This window comes from Microtus oregoni, unplaced genomic scaffold (genome assembly GCF_018167655.1).
Source record: "Microtus oregoni isolate MIOR12 unplaced genomic scaffold, Mior012 000021F_ref0000039, whole genome shotgun sequence".
In the NCBI taxonomy this organism is placed as follows: domain Eukaryota; kingdom Metazoa; phylum Chordata; class Mammalia; order Rodentia; family Cricetidae; genus Microtus; species Microtus oregoni.
Genome location: NW_024543080.1, coordinates 17,169,126 through 17,185,819, shown reverse-complemented (window position 1 = coordinate 17,185,819; position 16,694 = coordinate 17,169,126). Strand labels below are relative to the sequence as shown.

The 16,694-nt window shown below is 37.6% G+C and overlaps 1 pseudogene; it reads left to right on the top strand.

Moving 5' to 3' along the window:
* The first annotated feature begins 11,216 nt into the window (after positions 1-11,216).
* On the top strand, positions 11,217-12,406 carry LOC121460841 (annotated as a pseudogene).
* Positions 12,407-16,694: the final 4,288 nt, after the last annotated feature.

The window sequence follows — 16,694 nt, the reverse complement described above, 5'->3', positions numbered from 1 at the left end:
TTGTTTTTTAATTGCTTTGGAAGTAAAAATATATATGTACAACTATTTTTATTTATTTCATTTAAAATTAACAAATAGCATATAAAATAAATGAGAAAATAGTATTTAATGATCATATTAAAGTAAATGGATATAGTGAACAATAAAGGAATAATTTTTGTCTTCAACTCAAATAAAAAGTGAGTTTATGAATTTGTTCATGTTTCTATAATATTGGAACAAAAACATTTTATTATGACTGACATTTGCTCAGCCGTGTATTACCTGCATAAAAACCATGCATCATACTCCACCTCTTTTCAGAGCCCGCTAGACATCCCAGACAGTAGCTGTTTGTTCTTTGTTCCATAACTGAAATTTATTGTTACATATGCAATGGATATTTATGGGACATATGCAGCTTCATGTTAGATGCCCACATATTTCCTATTTTCTACAGCTCATTCAGATATTTAAAACTGGCAAAAAGTTTTTCAAAAGAAGAGGCCTAATAATATGAGCATTTGGAAATGACTTGTTGCATGATATATAATAATTTTTAATAACCCTGCATTTTCAGAAATGTGTAAGGGTTTGTCTTATATGACTCAGGAGTATGCATATTGATCCTTTGATTTTCCCCAGATGATTTTGTAAACATGATTAAAGATTCATTAGTAATAAGTACCCAATATATACATTTTGTTTGTCTTTCAGTATTTTTGATATTATATCTTCGCCACACAGCTATGAAATAATTAACTGTCATTGTTAGTCTCTGACCTTTGAGTTCTTCAGACATGGTATCATAGAATTTAATTCGAATAACCCACACCATGGGTATTCATTTCTCTCACCTAAGCCTCAAGTTGGCTTCTTCAATTTGTACACTTATTTTGGTATCCATTCTGTCCTACACAAATAGAGAAGATTATTATCACAGCTGGCCTAAAAGGGAAATATAACACAATGAGAGTATTCATTAAAATCCCTGTTGTAAAACAGCATTAGATGTTTGTTTACCTAGTTGGTTACTATTAATTATAAGCCTTGGTGTTTCTGGATGTATATATATATTCTGGATATATATATTTCTATCTTATAGAAAATAACTCCAAATGTGATTTTTCTGTTATATAATAATAATTTAGTTTCTTATTATAGCTACTTCTTCAATACATTTCATTTTTTTAGTGGTCTTGATTCAACATTGTTTTCTAGTCAACATTTTGAATATATTTGATAGATATGTAAATCATTCATTTGAGAAAAAAGATGATGTTTTTCTGTTCTCTGTGCATCTTATGAGGTTGACTGTCTTTATTCACTAATTTACATTTTTTTTTACTGTCTTATTCAGTATCTTCTTTAGTGTGCTTGAAATCTTTCAGTACCAGACCAGGATGAGTCTTCTAGGGTAAAGCTACTTGAGTAAGATTTTTTGAGTGGCTCTTTACATTGGAAAGTGTACTTAGCTGACACTGTAGTCAGACTTTCCTTTGGACTCCAAGCTCACAAATAATGATATAAAGACTCCTTATTAATTGTGAAATCTTTGCCTTGGCTTAGGTTTTTCCCATTCAGTTCTTAAAACTTAAATCAATCCATTTTTATTAATCAATTTATTAATCTTTCACGTGGTTCTATTATCTCTTCTCCGCGCCATATGTCCAACTCCTTCAGTATCTCAGTGGTGTCTTCCTCTTGCCTAGATTCATCCTGCTTCTCCCTTTGTCCAGGTGTCTCAACTATTCTCTCCTAGCTATTGGCCATTTAGCTTTTTATTTAAGCAAATCAGCATGACAAATCTTTGTACAATGTAAAAAAAAATATTCTGCAACAACACTGTTAACAGCATATTCTAGAAATCTTGAGTCACTAAAAGACTTCTTTAATTATTTTCTGAGTGATTACAGATTGGTGTGCAATGAGTGACATTGATATCATGGACTATATTATATACTCTCAAATATTTAAAAGATAATATTTTCCAATCTCTCAGTGTTTCTATGTAAATATATCAATATTTTAACGTATCTTGTATTTAAATTTTTAACATTTACATTTCAAGAAGTCAAACAATATTAAAAGTATCAATTACTCTATCTCCTGAGTTGCATTATTGTTATATGTGAGCTAGCTATTTTTTGGAAAATTGAAGGAAGCAACATACAATTTCAAACTAACTATTCCATTTTTTAAAATCATATATTTACATGAGTATACATGCTTATTGTTTGGAGTGCTTGCAAGTTACTGAAAAGTGTTTGTAAATAGCTAAATAATGAATAGTTAAAGACTCTAAGGTAAATTTTCAGTCATTCAAAAACATTAATATAAGAATAAATTCTGTATTATTTTTACATGCATAAGTTCACTAGATTTTAGTGCTTTTCTGAAATAGAGTTTAGAAGAAAACTTCTATTTTTATTCTTATATCATCCTGATGATATGAGTCATGCATCATCAGCAGTGTTTTAAAGCATAACATCTACAATTGGGCTTATTTGCATGTTTTATTTTATGCTTGAAGGATACTTTCTAAATGCCTCAAACTTTCATACAATTTATTTGTGAGGTTTAAACAGTAGCATCTATAAATTTTAAAAAAAATGGGTTTGATAACTTTATTCATCTTAAACCTTGATTGACATAGGCTACCTTATTTACAGAGGAGCTCATCCTGTTATACAGTTTAAATCAGTACCATTTAGCTTACTCTTTACCTTTATTTCTCTTTCTTTCTTTTTCCTTTCTTCTGTCTTCTTTATTTTCATCTCCTTCTTCTCTAAAACAATCCATTTAAATTCAAATTCCACCAGCTTTCATAATTTTTCCCTATGATAACAGAGTATTTCTTTACTTCTTTTTTCTAACAAAAGAACAAAGATAAGCTATTGAAAACAATTCTATCAGTGGTACATAATGATCTAAAAACATTTGTTGAAATCAGGAACACATTTTGAAATCTAAGCATACTAGTGAGATAGCGATACTGGTAAAAATCCTTACCATGCAATTACTAGGACATAACGTTCAATCCCCAAATCCCATATAAAGAAAGGCAGGTGGGATGTCACACACAGGCTGTAATAACAGTATTGGGGAATAGGAGACGATGGGATACTTGGGGCTTATCAGTCAGCCATCCTAGTTTTTTTTTTTTTATTGAGAAAAAAAAATTCCTGCCTCCTCCCAGCCTCCCACTCCTCCCCCCTCCCCCCACTCCTCTCCCCGTCCCCCCACTCCTCTCTCCCTACCCCCACTCCTCTCCCCCTCCCTCTCCAGTCTGAAGAGCAGTCAGGGTTCCCTGCCCTGTGGAAAGTCCAAAGTCCTCCCACCTCCATCCTGGTCTAGGAAGCTGAACATCCAAACTGGCTAGGCTCCCACAAAGCCAGAACATGAAGTAGAATCTGATGGAGGAAGGTCATTGGCTAATAAAGGAACTGCCTTGGCCCATTTTATTGGTTAGAGGATAGGTGGGAGGAGTAAACAGAACAGAACGCTGGGAGGAAGAGGAAGTGAGCTCAGAGACTGGACAGCTCTCCTCTAGGGAGCAGACGCCTGAGAGAGACGCCATGCCCTGCTCCCGGGATGAAGCTCCGACCCAGGATGGACATAGGCTAGAATCTTCCTGGTAAGCGCACCTTGGGGTGCTACACACAGATGAATAGAAATGGGCTAAATTAATATGTGAGAATTAGCCTAGATAGAAATGGGCCAAGCAGTGATTTAAATGAATACAGTTTGTGTGTTGTTATTTTGGGGCATAAGCTAGCCGTGCGGGTGGCTGGGGTGCTGGGGACGCAGACCTGCCGCCCTTATTACTACAAGGATAAAAACCCAGTGCCATTGTCCTTGGCTTCTCAGCAGCCCTCATTGTCCGCCATATTCAGAGAGTCCAGTTTTATCGCCTGCTTTTTCAGTCACAGTCCAGCTGTCCTTGGTGAGCCCCCAATAGATCAGCCCCACTGTCTCCGTGGGTGGGTGCAACCCTCTTGGTCCTGACTTCCTTGCTCATCTTCTCCCTCCTGTTCCTCACTGCGACGTTGGGAGTTCAGTCCAGTGCTCCAGTGTGGGTCTCTGTCTCTATCTCCATCCATCGCCAGATGAAGGTTCTATGGTAATATGCAAGATATTCGTCAGTATTGCTATAAGATAGGGTCATTTCAGGTTCCCTTTCCTCAGCTGCCCAAGAAACTAACTGGCGAACTCGCCTTGGGCACCTGGAAGCCCCTCTAGGTCCAAGTCTCTTTCCAACCCTAAGATGGCTCCCTTAATTAAGATATGTGCTTCCCTGCTCCCCTATCCAATCTTCATTTATCCCAATCATCCCGTTGCCCCAAGTTCTCCCCATCCTACCCTTCTCACTTTTCTCTCCCCATCTCCCCTTACCCACTTCCCACCCCACCCTTAAGATCCCGATTTTTTGCCTGGCAATCTTGTCTACTTCCCCTACCCAGGAGGATAGCTATATGTTTTTCTTTGGGTTCACCTTCTTATTTAGCTTCTTTAGGATATCAATTTATAGACTCACTGACCTTTATTTTTGGCTAGAAACCAATTATGAGTGAGTACATCCCATGTTCATTTTTTTGGGTCTGGGTTACTTCACTCAGGATAGTATTTTCTATTTCCATCCATTTGCATGCAAAATTTGAGAAGTCATTGTTTTTAACCGCAGCATAGTACTCTAATGTGTATATATTCCACACTTTCTTCATCCATTCTTCCATTGAAAGACATCTAGGTTGTTTCCAGGTTCTGGATATTACAAATAATGCTGCTATGAAAATAGTTGAACAAATGCCCTTGTCATATGATCGGGCATCTCTTGGGTATATTCCCAGGAGTGGTATTGCTGGGTCCAGGGGTAGGTTGATCCCGAATTTCCTGAGAAACCAAAACACTGCTTTCCAAAGTGGTTGCACAAGTTTGCATTCCCACCAGCAATGGATGTAGGAACCCCTTCCTCCACAACCTCTCAGGCAGAGGCTGTCATTGGTGTTTTTGATTTTAGCCAATCTGACAGGTGTAAGATGATATCTCAAAGTTGTTTTGATTTGCATTTCTCTGATCGCTAAGGAGGTTGAGCATGACCTTAAGTGTCTTTTGGCCAATTGAACTTCTTCTGTTGAGAATTGTCTATTCAGATCAGTGCCCCATTTTTTAATTGGGTTAATTAGCATTTTAAAGTCTACTTTCTTGAGTTCTCTATATATTTTGGAGATCAGACCTTTGTCTGTTGCGGCGTTGGTGAAGATCTTCTTCCAGTCAGTAGGTTGCCTTTGTGTCTTAGTGACAGTGTCCTTTGCTTTACAGAAGCTTCTCAGTTTTAGTAGGTCCTATTTATTCAATGTTGCCCTTAATGTCTGTGCTGCTGGGGTTATACCTATGAAGCGATTGCCTGTGCCCATCTGTTGTAGGGTACCTCCCAATTTCTCTTCTATCAGGTTCAGTGTGCTAGGACTGATATTGACGTCTTTGATCCATTTGGACTTGAGTTTTGTGCATGGTGATAGATATGGGTCAATTTTCATTCTTCTACAGGTTGACATCCAGTTGTGCCAGCACCATTTGTTGAAGAAGCTTTCTTTATTCCATTGTATACTTTTAGCTCCTTTATCGAAAATGAGGTGTTCATAGGTTTGTGGGTTAAAATCTGGGGCTTCTATACAATTCCATTGGTCGACTTCTCTGTTTTTATACCAATACCAAGCTGTTTTCAATACTGTAGCTCTGTAGTAGAGTTTGAAGTCAGGGAAGGTAATGCCTCCAGAAGTTCCTTATTATATAAGACTGTTTTGGCTATCCTGGGTTTTTTGTTTTTCCATATAAAGTTGATTATTGTCCTCTCAAGATCTGTGAAGAATTTTGATGGGACCTTGATGGGGATTGCATTGAATCTATAAATTGCCTTTGGTAGAATTGCCATTTTTACTATGTTGATCCTCCCAATCCAAGAGCAAGGGAGATCTTTCCACTTTCTGTATCCTCTTCAATTTCTTTCTTCAATTCCTTAAAGTTCTTGTCAAATAGATCTTTCACTTCCTTGGTTAGAGTTACCCCAAGATATTTTATGCTATTTGTGGCTATCGTGAAAGGTGATGCTTCTCTGATTTCCCTCTCTGCTTCCATATCCTTTGTGTATAAGAGGGCGACTGATTTTTTGGAGTTGATCTTGTATCCTGCCACATTACTAAAGGTGTTTATCAGCTGTAAAAGTTCTTTGGTGGAGTTTTGGGGGTCACTTATGTACACTATCATTTCCTCTGCAAATAATGAAAGTTTAACCCCTTCCTTCAAAATTCGAATCCCCTTGATCCCCTTATGTTGTCTTATTGCTATTGCTAAAACTTCAAGCACTATATTGAAAAGGCATGGAGAGAATGGACAGCCTTGCCTTGTCCTGATTTTAGTGGGATGGCTTTGAGTTTCTCTCCATTTAGTTTGATGTTAGCTGTCACTTTGCTGTAAATAGCTTTTATTGTATTTAGGTATGACCCTTGTATCCCTAATCTCTCCAAGACTTTTATCATAAAGGGATGTTGAATTTTGTCAAAAGCTTTTTCAGCATCTAATGAAATGATCATATGATTTTTTCTTTCAGTTTATTTATATGATGGATTACATTGATAGATTTTCGTATGTTGAACCAGACCTGCATCTCTGGGATGAAGCCTACTTGATCATAATGGATAATTTTTCTAATGTGTTCTTGGAAACGGTTTGCCAGTATTTTGTTGAGTATTTTTGCGTCAATATTCATGGGTGAGATTGGCCTGTATTTCTCTTTCTTGGTTGAGTCTTTGTGTGGTTTTGGTATCAGAGTGACTGTAGCTTCATAAAAGGAATTTGGTAATGACTCTTCTGTTTCTATATTGTGAAATACATTAAGGAGTATAGGTATTAGATCTTCTTGGAAGTTCTGGTAGAATTCTGCATTGAAACCATCTGGTCCGGGGCTTTTTTTGGTAGGGAGGTTTTTGATGACAGCTTCTAATTCTTCATGACTAACAAGTCTATTTAGATTGTTCACCTGGTCCTGGTTTAACTTTGGTATATGGTATTTATCTAAAACCGTGTCCATTTCTTTTACATTTTCCAGTTTTGTGGCATACAGGCTTTTGTAGTAAGATCTAATGACTCTCTGAATTTCCTCTGTGTCTGTGGTTATGTCCCCCTTTTCATTTCTGATCTTATTAATTTGCATATTCTCTCTCTGCCATTTGATTAGTTTGGATAGGGGTTTATCAATTTTGTTGATTTTCTCCAGGAACCAGCTTTTTGTTTCATTGATTCTTTGGATTGTTTTCTGTGTTTCTATTTTGTTGATTTCAGCCCTCAGTTTGATTATTTCCAGTCTTCTACTCCTCCTAGGTGAGTCTGCTTCTTTTTTTTTTCTAGAGCTTTCAGGTGGGCTGTTAAGTCTCCAATGCGTGCTTTCTCTGTTTTCTTTAAGTGGGCACTTAGTGCTATGAACTTTCCTCTCAGGACTGCTTTCATAGTGTCCCATAAGTTTGAATAGGTTGTTTCTTTATTTTCATTGAATTCAAGGAAGACTTTGATTTCTTTCTTATTTCTTCCTTGATCCAGGTGTGGTTCAGAAGTTGACTGTTCAGTTTCCATGAGTTTGTAGGCTTTCTGGGCGTAGCATTGTTGTTGAATTCTAACTTTAATCCATGGTGATCTGATAAGACACAGGTGGTTACTAATATTTTTTTGTAACTGTGGAGGTTTGCTTTGTTACCGACTATGTGGTCGATTTTTAAGAAGGTTCCATGAGCTTCAGAGAAGAAGGTATATCCTTTCCTATTTGGGTGGAATGTTCTATAGATGTCTGTTAAGTCCATTTGATTCATTACCTCCATTAATTCTCTAATTTCTCTGTTAGGTTTCTGTCTGATTGACCTGTCCGTTGGTGAGAGAGGAGTGTTGAAGTCTCCTACTCTTAGTGTGTGCCGTTTGATGGCAGCCTTGAGTTTTAGCAATGTTTCTTTTACGTACGTGGGTGCTTTTATGTTAGGGGCATAGATGTTCAGGATTGAGACTTCATCCTGATGAATTGTTCCTGTTATGAGTATAAAATGTCCCTCTCTTTCTTTTCTGATTGATTTAAGTTTGAAGTCAACTTTGTTAGAAATTAGTATGGCTACACCTGCTTGTTTCTTGGGTCCATTTGCTTGATAAGCCTTTTCCCAGCCCTTTATTCTGAGTAGGTGCCTGTCTTTGTGGTTGAGGTGTGTTTCTTGTAAACAGCAGAATGTTGGATCCTGTTTTCGTATCCAATCTTTTAGCCTGTGCCTTTTTATAGGTGAGTTGAATCCATTGACATTAAGTGATATTAATGACCAGTGGTTGTTAACTCCGGTCACTTTTTTAGTAGTAGAGTTTGTGTGTTTCCCTTCTTTGAGTTGTGCTGGTGAAGGGTTTCTAGATGTTTGAGTTATTGTGGTCATTGTTGGACTCCTTGGTTTGTGATTTTCCTTCTATTACTTTCTGTAAGGCTGGATTTGTGGCTATGTATTGTTTAAATTTGTTTTTATCCTGGAAGATTTTGTTTTCTCCATTTATAGTGAATGAAAGCTTGGCTGGGTATCATAGTCTGGGCTTGCATCCATGGTCTCTTAGTTTCTGAAGTACATCTATCCAGGACCTTCTGGCTTTCATGGTTTCCATAGAGAAGTCAGGCGTAAGTCTGATAGGTTTACCCTTATAAGTAACTTGACCCTTTTCCTTTGCAGCTCTTAATATTCTTTCTTTATTCTGTATGTTTTGTGTTTTGATTATTATATGGTGACGAGATGGTTTTTTTGGTCCTGTCTATTCGGTGTTCTGTATGCTTCTTGAACCTTCAAATGTATATCTTTCTTTAGGCTGGGAAAGTTTTATTCTATAGTTTTATTAAATATATTTTCTGGACCGTTGAGCTGTACTACTTCTCCTTCTTCTATCCCTATTATTCTTAGGTTTGGTCTTTTTATTGTGTCCCAGATTTCCTGAATGTTTTGTGATGAGAATTTGTTGGTTTTGCTGTTTTCTTTGATCAGTGTGTTTATTTTCTCTATGGTATCTTCAGTGTCTGACATTCTTTCTTCTATCTCTTGTAATCTGTTTTTAGTACTTGTCTCTGTAGTTCCTGTTCGTTTACCCAGATTTTCCATTTCCATCCTTCCCTCGGTTTGTGTTTTCTTCATTGCTTCCATTTCATTCTTCAAGTCTTGAACCACTTCCCTAACCTGTTTGATTGCTTTTTCTTGTTTCCCTTGGTTTTCTTGCATGTCTTTGAGCAATTTATTCATTTCCTCTACCTTTTTGTGATGTGGGAGTGTCATATATCAATCTGTTGATTTCATTGGTTAAGCAATAAAGAAACTGCTAGGCCCATTTGATAGGCCCACCCTTAGGTGGGTGGAGTAAACAGAACAGAATGCTGGGAGAAAGAAGCTGAGTCAGGGAGTTGCCATGATTCTCCCACTCCAGGCAGACACAGGTTAAGATCATTCCTGGTAAGCCAGCTCTTGGACTACATAGATTATTAGAAATGGGCTAGTCCAGGTGCAAGAGTTAGCCGAGAAAAGGCTAGATATAATGGTCCAAGCGGTGTTTAAAAGAATACAGTTTCTGTGTAATTATTTCAGGGCATAAGCTAAGCTAGCCATGTGGGTGGCCGGGTGCCAGGGATGCAGCCCCGCCGCTCCTATTTCAACATTTTTGTTTGTAATCTCTAATTGTTTATGGCAGTTTTTCACCTCCTGTTTAAGGTCCTCTATTATTTTCATATAGTTCACTTTTGAGTTGATTTCTTCTAATTCTTCTGGAGTAGGGTGTACAATTCTTCTTATTTCGGGATCCCTGGATTCTGGTGGTGTCATGTGGCCTTTCAGGTTGTTGGAGGAATTCTTGCATTGGCGTCTTCCCATCTTTTTCTTCAAATGGTGTCTTGGTCCAGTCTTTGCTGTGATTGGCTCTCTAGGTGTATCTCATCAGTGTAGAAGCAGGAACCGTTCCCGTCCAGATGAACTCCTCAGCACCAAAACATGGACGCCTGGTAGTCCAATGACCCGAGGACAAAAGGGGGAACTTGGGGGGCAGAGTGGGGACGAGTAGAACACAGGACACCCTGCCGCACAGACTGAAGGTGCATGTGCTCCCTTACCGGGGATCCTTGAGGCCTGGCCCTTAGGTACGCTCTCACCGCTCTGGGTGGGTAGCCTTAGTGTAGGAGCAGAAAACTGTTCCTGAGCAAAGGACCTTGCAGAAAACGAAGACTTGGGGGGGGTCGTGTGTAAGAAAGACAGCCCTGGAGAAGGAGCTGGGGGAGGGGGGTTTGTGCTCTCTTCAGGGACAATCCGCCCCTGGATGATAGCACACACTCACCGGTCCAGATGGGATTCCTCAGCAACTAAACAGGGCCTCCAGGTAGCCCAATGATCCGGGGACAAAAGGATGAACGGAGCAAGGGGGTCGGTATCCAGAAGAGCACAGGAGAGCCTGGCACATGCACGAGCTGAAGGTGCCCGGGCTCCCTTACAGGGGACCCTGAGGCCTGCCTGGTAGGCAGGCACTCACCACTCTGGGTGGGTAGCCTTAGTGTAGGAGCTTAAAACTGTTCTTGAGCACTGGTCCTAGCATACAGCAGGGCAGGGTTGGGGAGGGGTGCTGGGGGGCTGGGTCGTGCAAAAGAAAGCCAGCAATCCTAGTTTATTTATTGAGTTCTTATCTAATAAAGATGCTGTCTCTGTAAAGCAAACAAAACAACTTGAACAGTGCCCGAGGAACAACCCAAGGCTTGTAAGATCCAAATATATACCCATGCACACTCAAAACAAACAAATTTACATAGCACTCTTCTTATGAAATTGCTTTATTCAGTAAGCAGACACTTTCAGGTAGCTAAGAAAATCAAGGGACTACTAGTGACCTCAATAATTATCTCTAATTTCAGATTCATCCTCATGTAACATAAAGCATAATATTTTAAAAGAGATGTTCATCTTATTTCCATAACTATGGGCAAGTTACTTGACCAAATGTTTTTAAGTTCTCTGTAAAAAGGAGGAGGTCAATCTGTGCTATTTTGTTTGTATGCTATTAATAGTGGGTACAGTGGACCTAAAACAAAAGGATAATGTTATAATAAATACTGGTAAGTCCCTGGCGTGATTCCGTCCTGCGTGCCTGTTCTGAGGAGCAGCAGGCAGAACCCTCCATCCGACTTCTCTGCCACCGAAGAACGCGCCTTCACCTCATGGAAGACTCCATGGACATGGACATGAGCCCTCTAAGGCCTCAGAACTACCTTTTCAGCTGTGAACTAAAAGCCGACAGAGATTATCACTTTAAGGTGGATAATGATGAGAATGAGCACCAGTTATCACTAAGAATGGTTAGTTTAGGTGCAGGGGCAAAAGACGAATTACACATCGTAGAGGCAGAAGCAATGAACTATGAAGGCAGTCCAATTAAAGTAACACTGGCAACTTTGAAAATGTCTGTTTTCTCTTGGGGGATTTGAAATAACACCCCCTGTGGTCTTAAGATTGAAGTGTGGTTCTGGGCCTATGCACATTAGTGGACAGCATCTAGTAGCTGTAGAGGAAGACGCAGAGTCAGAAGATGAAGATGAGGAGGATGTAAAGCTGTTGAGTATGTCTGGAAAGCGATCTGCTCCTGGAGGTGGCAACAAGGTTCCACAGAAAAAAGTAAAACTTGATGAGGAGGATGATGAAGATGATGAGGATGATGAGGATGATGAAGATGATGACGACGATGATTTTGATGATGAGGAAGCTGAAGAAAAAGTTCCAGTGAAGAAATCTGTACGAGATACCCCAGCCAAAAATGCACAAAAATCAAACCAAAATGGAAAAGACTTAAAACCATCAACACCAAGATCAAAGGGTCAAGAGTCCTTCAAAAAACAGGAAAAAACCCCTAAAACACCAAAAGGACCTAGTTCTGTAGAAGACATTAAGGCAAAATTGCAAGCAAGTATAGAAAAAGGTGGCTCTCTTCCCAAAGTGGAAGCCAAGTTCATTAATTATATGAAGAATTGCTTCCGGATGACTGACCAGGAGGCTATTCAAGATCTCTGGCAGTGGAGGAAGTCTCTTTAAGAAAATGGTTTAAACAGTTTGAAATATTCCGTCTTACTTAATTTCTGTAACAGTTGATATATCTGGCTGTCCTTTTTATAATGCAAAGTGAGAACTTTCCCTACTGTGTTTGATAAATGTTGTCCAGGTTCCATTGCCAAGAATGTTGTCTAAAATTCCTGTTTAGTTTTCAAGGATGGAGCTCCACCCTTTACTTGGTTTTAAGTATGTATGGAATGTTATGATAGGACATAGTAATAGTGGTGGTCAGATGTGGAAATGGTAGGGAGACAAATATACATGTGAAATAAACTCAGTATTTTAATAAAGTAAAAAAAATAAATAAATACTGGTAAAAATTATCTCAACATCAAAAGAAATATTGACCTTTTAAAATCACCATTGAGTTTCTTAATAAAGAAACAAAATCTCAGGACAGCTTGTCTTGGTTCTGTTTGCCTCACATAGCAACCCTCCCCCATTTGATTTCTTTCTCTGCTAATGAGGGTTTATTTTACATCATATTCTCTCAGGAACTGGCTTGGAAGCTCCTTTTTCTGTCAAGTCTTTTTGCTCAGCTCAGATGTTTTCTACATTAAGCTGCAGTTTTTTAATGGGAATTTGTATTTCAAACTTGCATTTGTTGAAATGTGAGGGACTGTAACAACAATGTAACTGAAGATGTAATCTTGCATTTGGGTTTGGGTTCTTGTGATCTCCCAAGCCCCATATTGCTGATCTTCTGGGAATGCCTTGAGCTTAGTTTAGTGACCCACAGTTCCTACAGAGTTCCAGGTAAACCAAGTTACAAAAAAAGTTGGGCTCACCTTAATTTTAGCATCCTTAATATTATTAAGATATATATTTGATAATAAAAACTTTCATTATGAAATTTCTTATTGAGAATTTCTTTTACAAACTAAAATCAAAGTGCCATGCCCTTTTAATCTATAGTTTGCATTACTTTTGATTTTTTTTTGTGGTTGCTTTGATAACATGTTTTAAGAACAGCAATTTGCAGAAGGAAGTGTTTATGTAGTTCAAGGTTCAGATGTTACAGTAGGAGGGGCTGAAGTGAGCTGCTCACATAGGATCCATGGTCAAGAAAGAACAGCAAGTGACCAATATATACTTGCTAGTATGCAGGCGACTTTCTCTATTTTGTTCATTTCCGGGTCCTAGGCTCAGAGACTAGTTCCCTCACACAATAAGAATGTGCCATCTCACATCTACTAATGTAGTCATGATAGCCCCCCCACTGACATTCCAGAGGCCCATATCACAAGTTGTTGTAATATGGGCGGGGGGCCGCTTCCCGCCACCCGATCGCCCTCACGTCTAGCTTTATACCCGAAATAATTACATGGAAACTGTATTGTTTTAAACGCTGTTTGGTCCATTAGTTATAACCTCTTATTGGCTAGCTCTTACATATTGATCTAACCCATTTCTAATAATCTATGTAGCCCACGAGGTGCCTTACCATGGAAGATCTTATCCTGCGTCTGTGTTGGGTGGGAGAATCATGGCAACTAACTGACTAGGCTTCTTTCTCCCAGCATTCCGTTCTGTCTACTCTGCCTACCTAATTTTCTGTCCTATTAAAGGGCCAAGGCAGTCTCTTTATTTAACTAATAAAATTAACACAAAACAGAAGACTCTCCCCCATCAGGAGGTGATTCTATTTTCTGTCAAGGTGACAGGTAATATTACCCTCAGCAATTTCAATGAAGTAACAAATCAGTTATTTACACAGTGTCCTGCAAAACCAGCATCAACATATACAGTCAATTCTCTGTATGAAGAAAACTGATATTTATAGTATATTGTATTCCAGCTTGCTGGGAACTCATGCATAATTCCATATTCTTTAATAGCAATTTCTTTCCAGTGAAGAGGATCTCAACAAGATTTCTGTGAAAAGGGACAAGGAATGGGAAAATGAGATAGTACTTACCTCATTTCTTCTGACATTTACTTTTAAAGGCTTCACCCTTGCCTTGTATGACACACTTTGCTAGTATTTTTCTGCACTCTCATTCTCATTTAATATTTCTGATAAAACACAATGTTCAGATAGAAAGGAAGGAAACCATATTAACTTTACCTAATATAACTCTTTTTTCATTTAGTATAGAAATGTGTCACCCTTTTCTTTAGGCTTCTGACAGCTGTGGAGTTTAAAATATTTTTTGGTCTATGATTAAATTCTATAGCTAGTAGATGAAGGGTGTTTGTTGAAATTGTTATGGAAGGAGATCCTGTGGCCCAAAGACTTACTCTTCTTACCTCAGATTTAATGTAAGGATATCAGGGATGCAGTTGAAGAAACCTAAGCTGGCTGGCACACTAAGACAGACATCAAAATTTCTTTTGTATTTAAAGAGATCACCAGATTCACATGATTTCCTGTTAATGTCTTTAAATGTTTAGGTAAATTAAAATGGTTATATACTAAGTAAGAGAATGCAAGGCATCTACCTTGACTAATCTTAGGAGTGCTCCAGTGAAGGACCTCTTGAGCCATCCTTGTTCTTGGCCTTTCTTTTGCAGTATCTTTACATTCCAATTTAGTGCAAATCCTGCTAAGCCCAGTTAGACATAAAATCAAAGTCCCTACTCCCTATTGGTGTTGTATAAATCTCAAATCTGTCTTCAGAAGCTACCACCTAGAACAAGTTCAATAGGAACCTTTTACACTGCATACTTCCTGCCAACGACTTCTCAGTTGACCACCACATCCAAAATTTCCCTTTGGTTATAAATCCTCACTGTTAAAAATAACTTCTATTGATTTTTTTCCTTTGACAAATTTGTATGTGTTTAAAGTTTATATCAATGATTGTAGCTTTCCACTATCTAATCTCCCTCTCCCTTTTACTACCTCTCCCCTCCTCCTGATACATATGTTTCAACAGTACATATATTTTGATTTAAATAGAAAAATATGTTTTCATATCACAAAGCCTCATGGAATTATCAATATTATTCAACAAATTGTAACTGTAAAATTTTGTTAAACTGTTTGAAGGCATTTAAACAGTAAACAATGAAACTGACTTGATCTTTTAACTATGATTTCACAACATTTTTTTACTTTATTTTTAAAATTATACACTATAAGGTTTTTCCCTACTGCTGCTCCAGCAGGGTTTGTGTGTGACTTTGAATATATTTTTCCACTTGTCAGTAATGTTATGCCTCTATCTTGAAGAATATTGAAAGCGAAGCTCTGGCATTTAAATTGAAAATACCACAGATAACTGGATTTTATTAAAGGCCATCTATTTTGTCATATATTTTAATTAAATAATTTTAGTGTATGCTTATGCAGTTTCAAAATGCAAATGTTAATTTGATATCAGAAATCTCTCACACATGTATCCTCTACTGAATATGACATTCACTTTAATTGCTAAAAATAGTTTGTTGATTAGCACTATTACATATATACTTGTAGTAATAAGGGCGGTACATATACTGCACCTTTAAAATGATCACTACAAAACCCTAACTCAATTATATGTATATTTTGCTTGCTAGAATTTGTCAGCCCATTCTTGTTTATCAGTAGCTTCTATTAACCTACACTTCCCAGAGTTCCTTGTTCCAATCAGCTAAGACAACAGCAGCACCTGTATGCTGCAAATATGCTCAGAATTCAATAATAGATTTTTATGAAAACCAAACAAACAGAGAATACAATGTGGGATAGATGTGTTTAAATTTCTCTTTTCTGAGTTGCTACTTCACTCTTGTTTAGCTCCCTCACTATTCTTCTTTAGCACGTGACATGAATATTGTATTTGTCACCAGAGCTGGCAAAGATATTATCTATGATAAAACTGTTTTTGCCCTTACAATTAAATATGATTTGAAGTCAAATCCATTATGAAATTTGGATATTCAAAGCAATGAGTCTTCAAAATATAAATTTATACACCTTGTATTATCAATCTTTAGTGAGAATGGGCTATACTTTCAAACAAAAAGTTAATGTTAGGATTCCAAAAATTCATCAGAAATCTACCACAGGTTGTACTATGGTTGTTTTTAATATTGCACTTACGGTAGAACTATCCATTTTACTATGAATATATTCAAGTTTTAAAGATTGGTTTTCTGGAAAATATTTAAAATATATTTAAAGAGAACATATTTCTTCTAATTCACTGTTGTGTGTGGAGTAAATAACTCACACAATGCTTTTCAAATAAATGAAGAATCTGCTTATTTGCTGAGTGCTGACTAGGTTTTCTGGCACTGTATTTAAGCTGGGTTTTCTGTATTATCCCAAATCCTGATACCATTAACTCTTATTAATATCTTTAATTCATCATTTAGGATTGATATGAAACATGATGTGGTAAAAATATACTAGAGTCTTCATTGTAGATGAAACAGAGTGGAGAAGAGAAGGCACCACTGAACATTTAATGTAGAAAAGTCCAAAAGGATCTTGAAAGCAACTAGCATGATTGGTACTTCGCTTAAGGAACATTCCTTGTACCTATCAGGAATTAAGTAGTTAATATTAAGACCATGTATAGACTTTTACTACATTGACTTTTTTTTTTTACTATTTAATGTCATTGGTTTTATTTTATGCTTGATTTG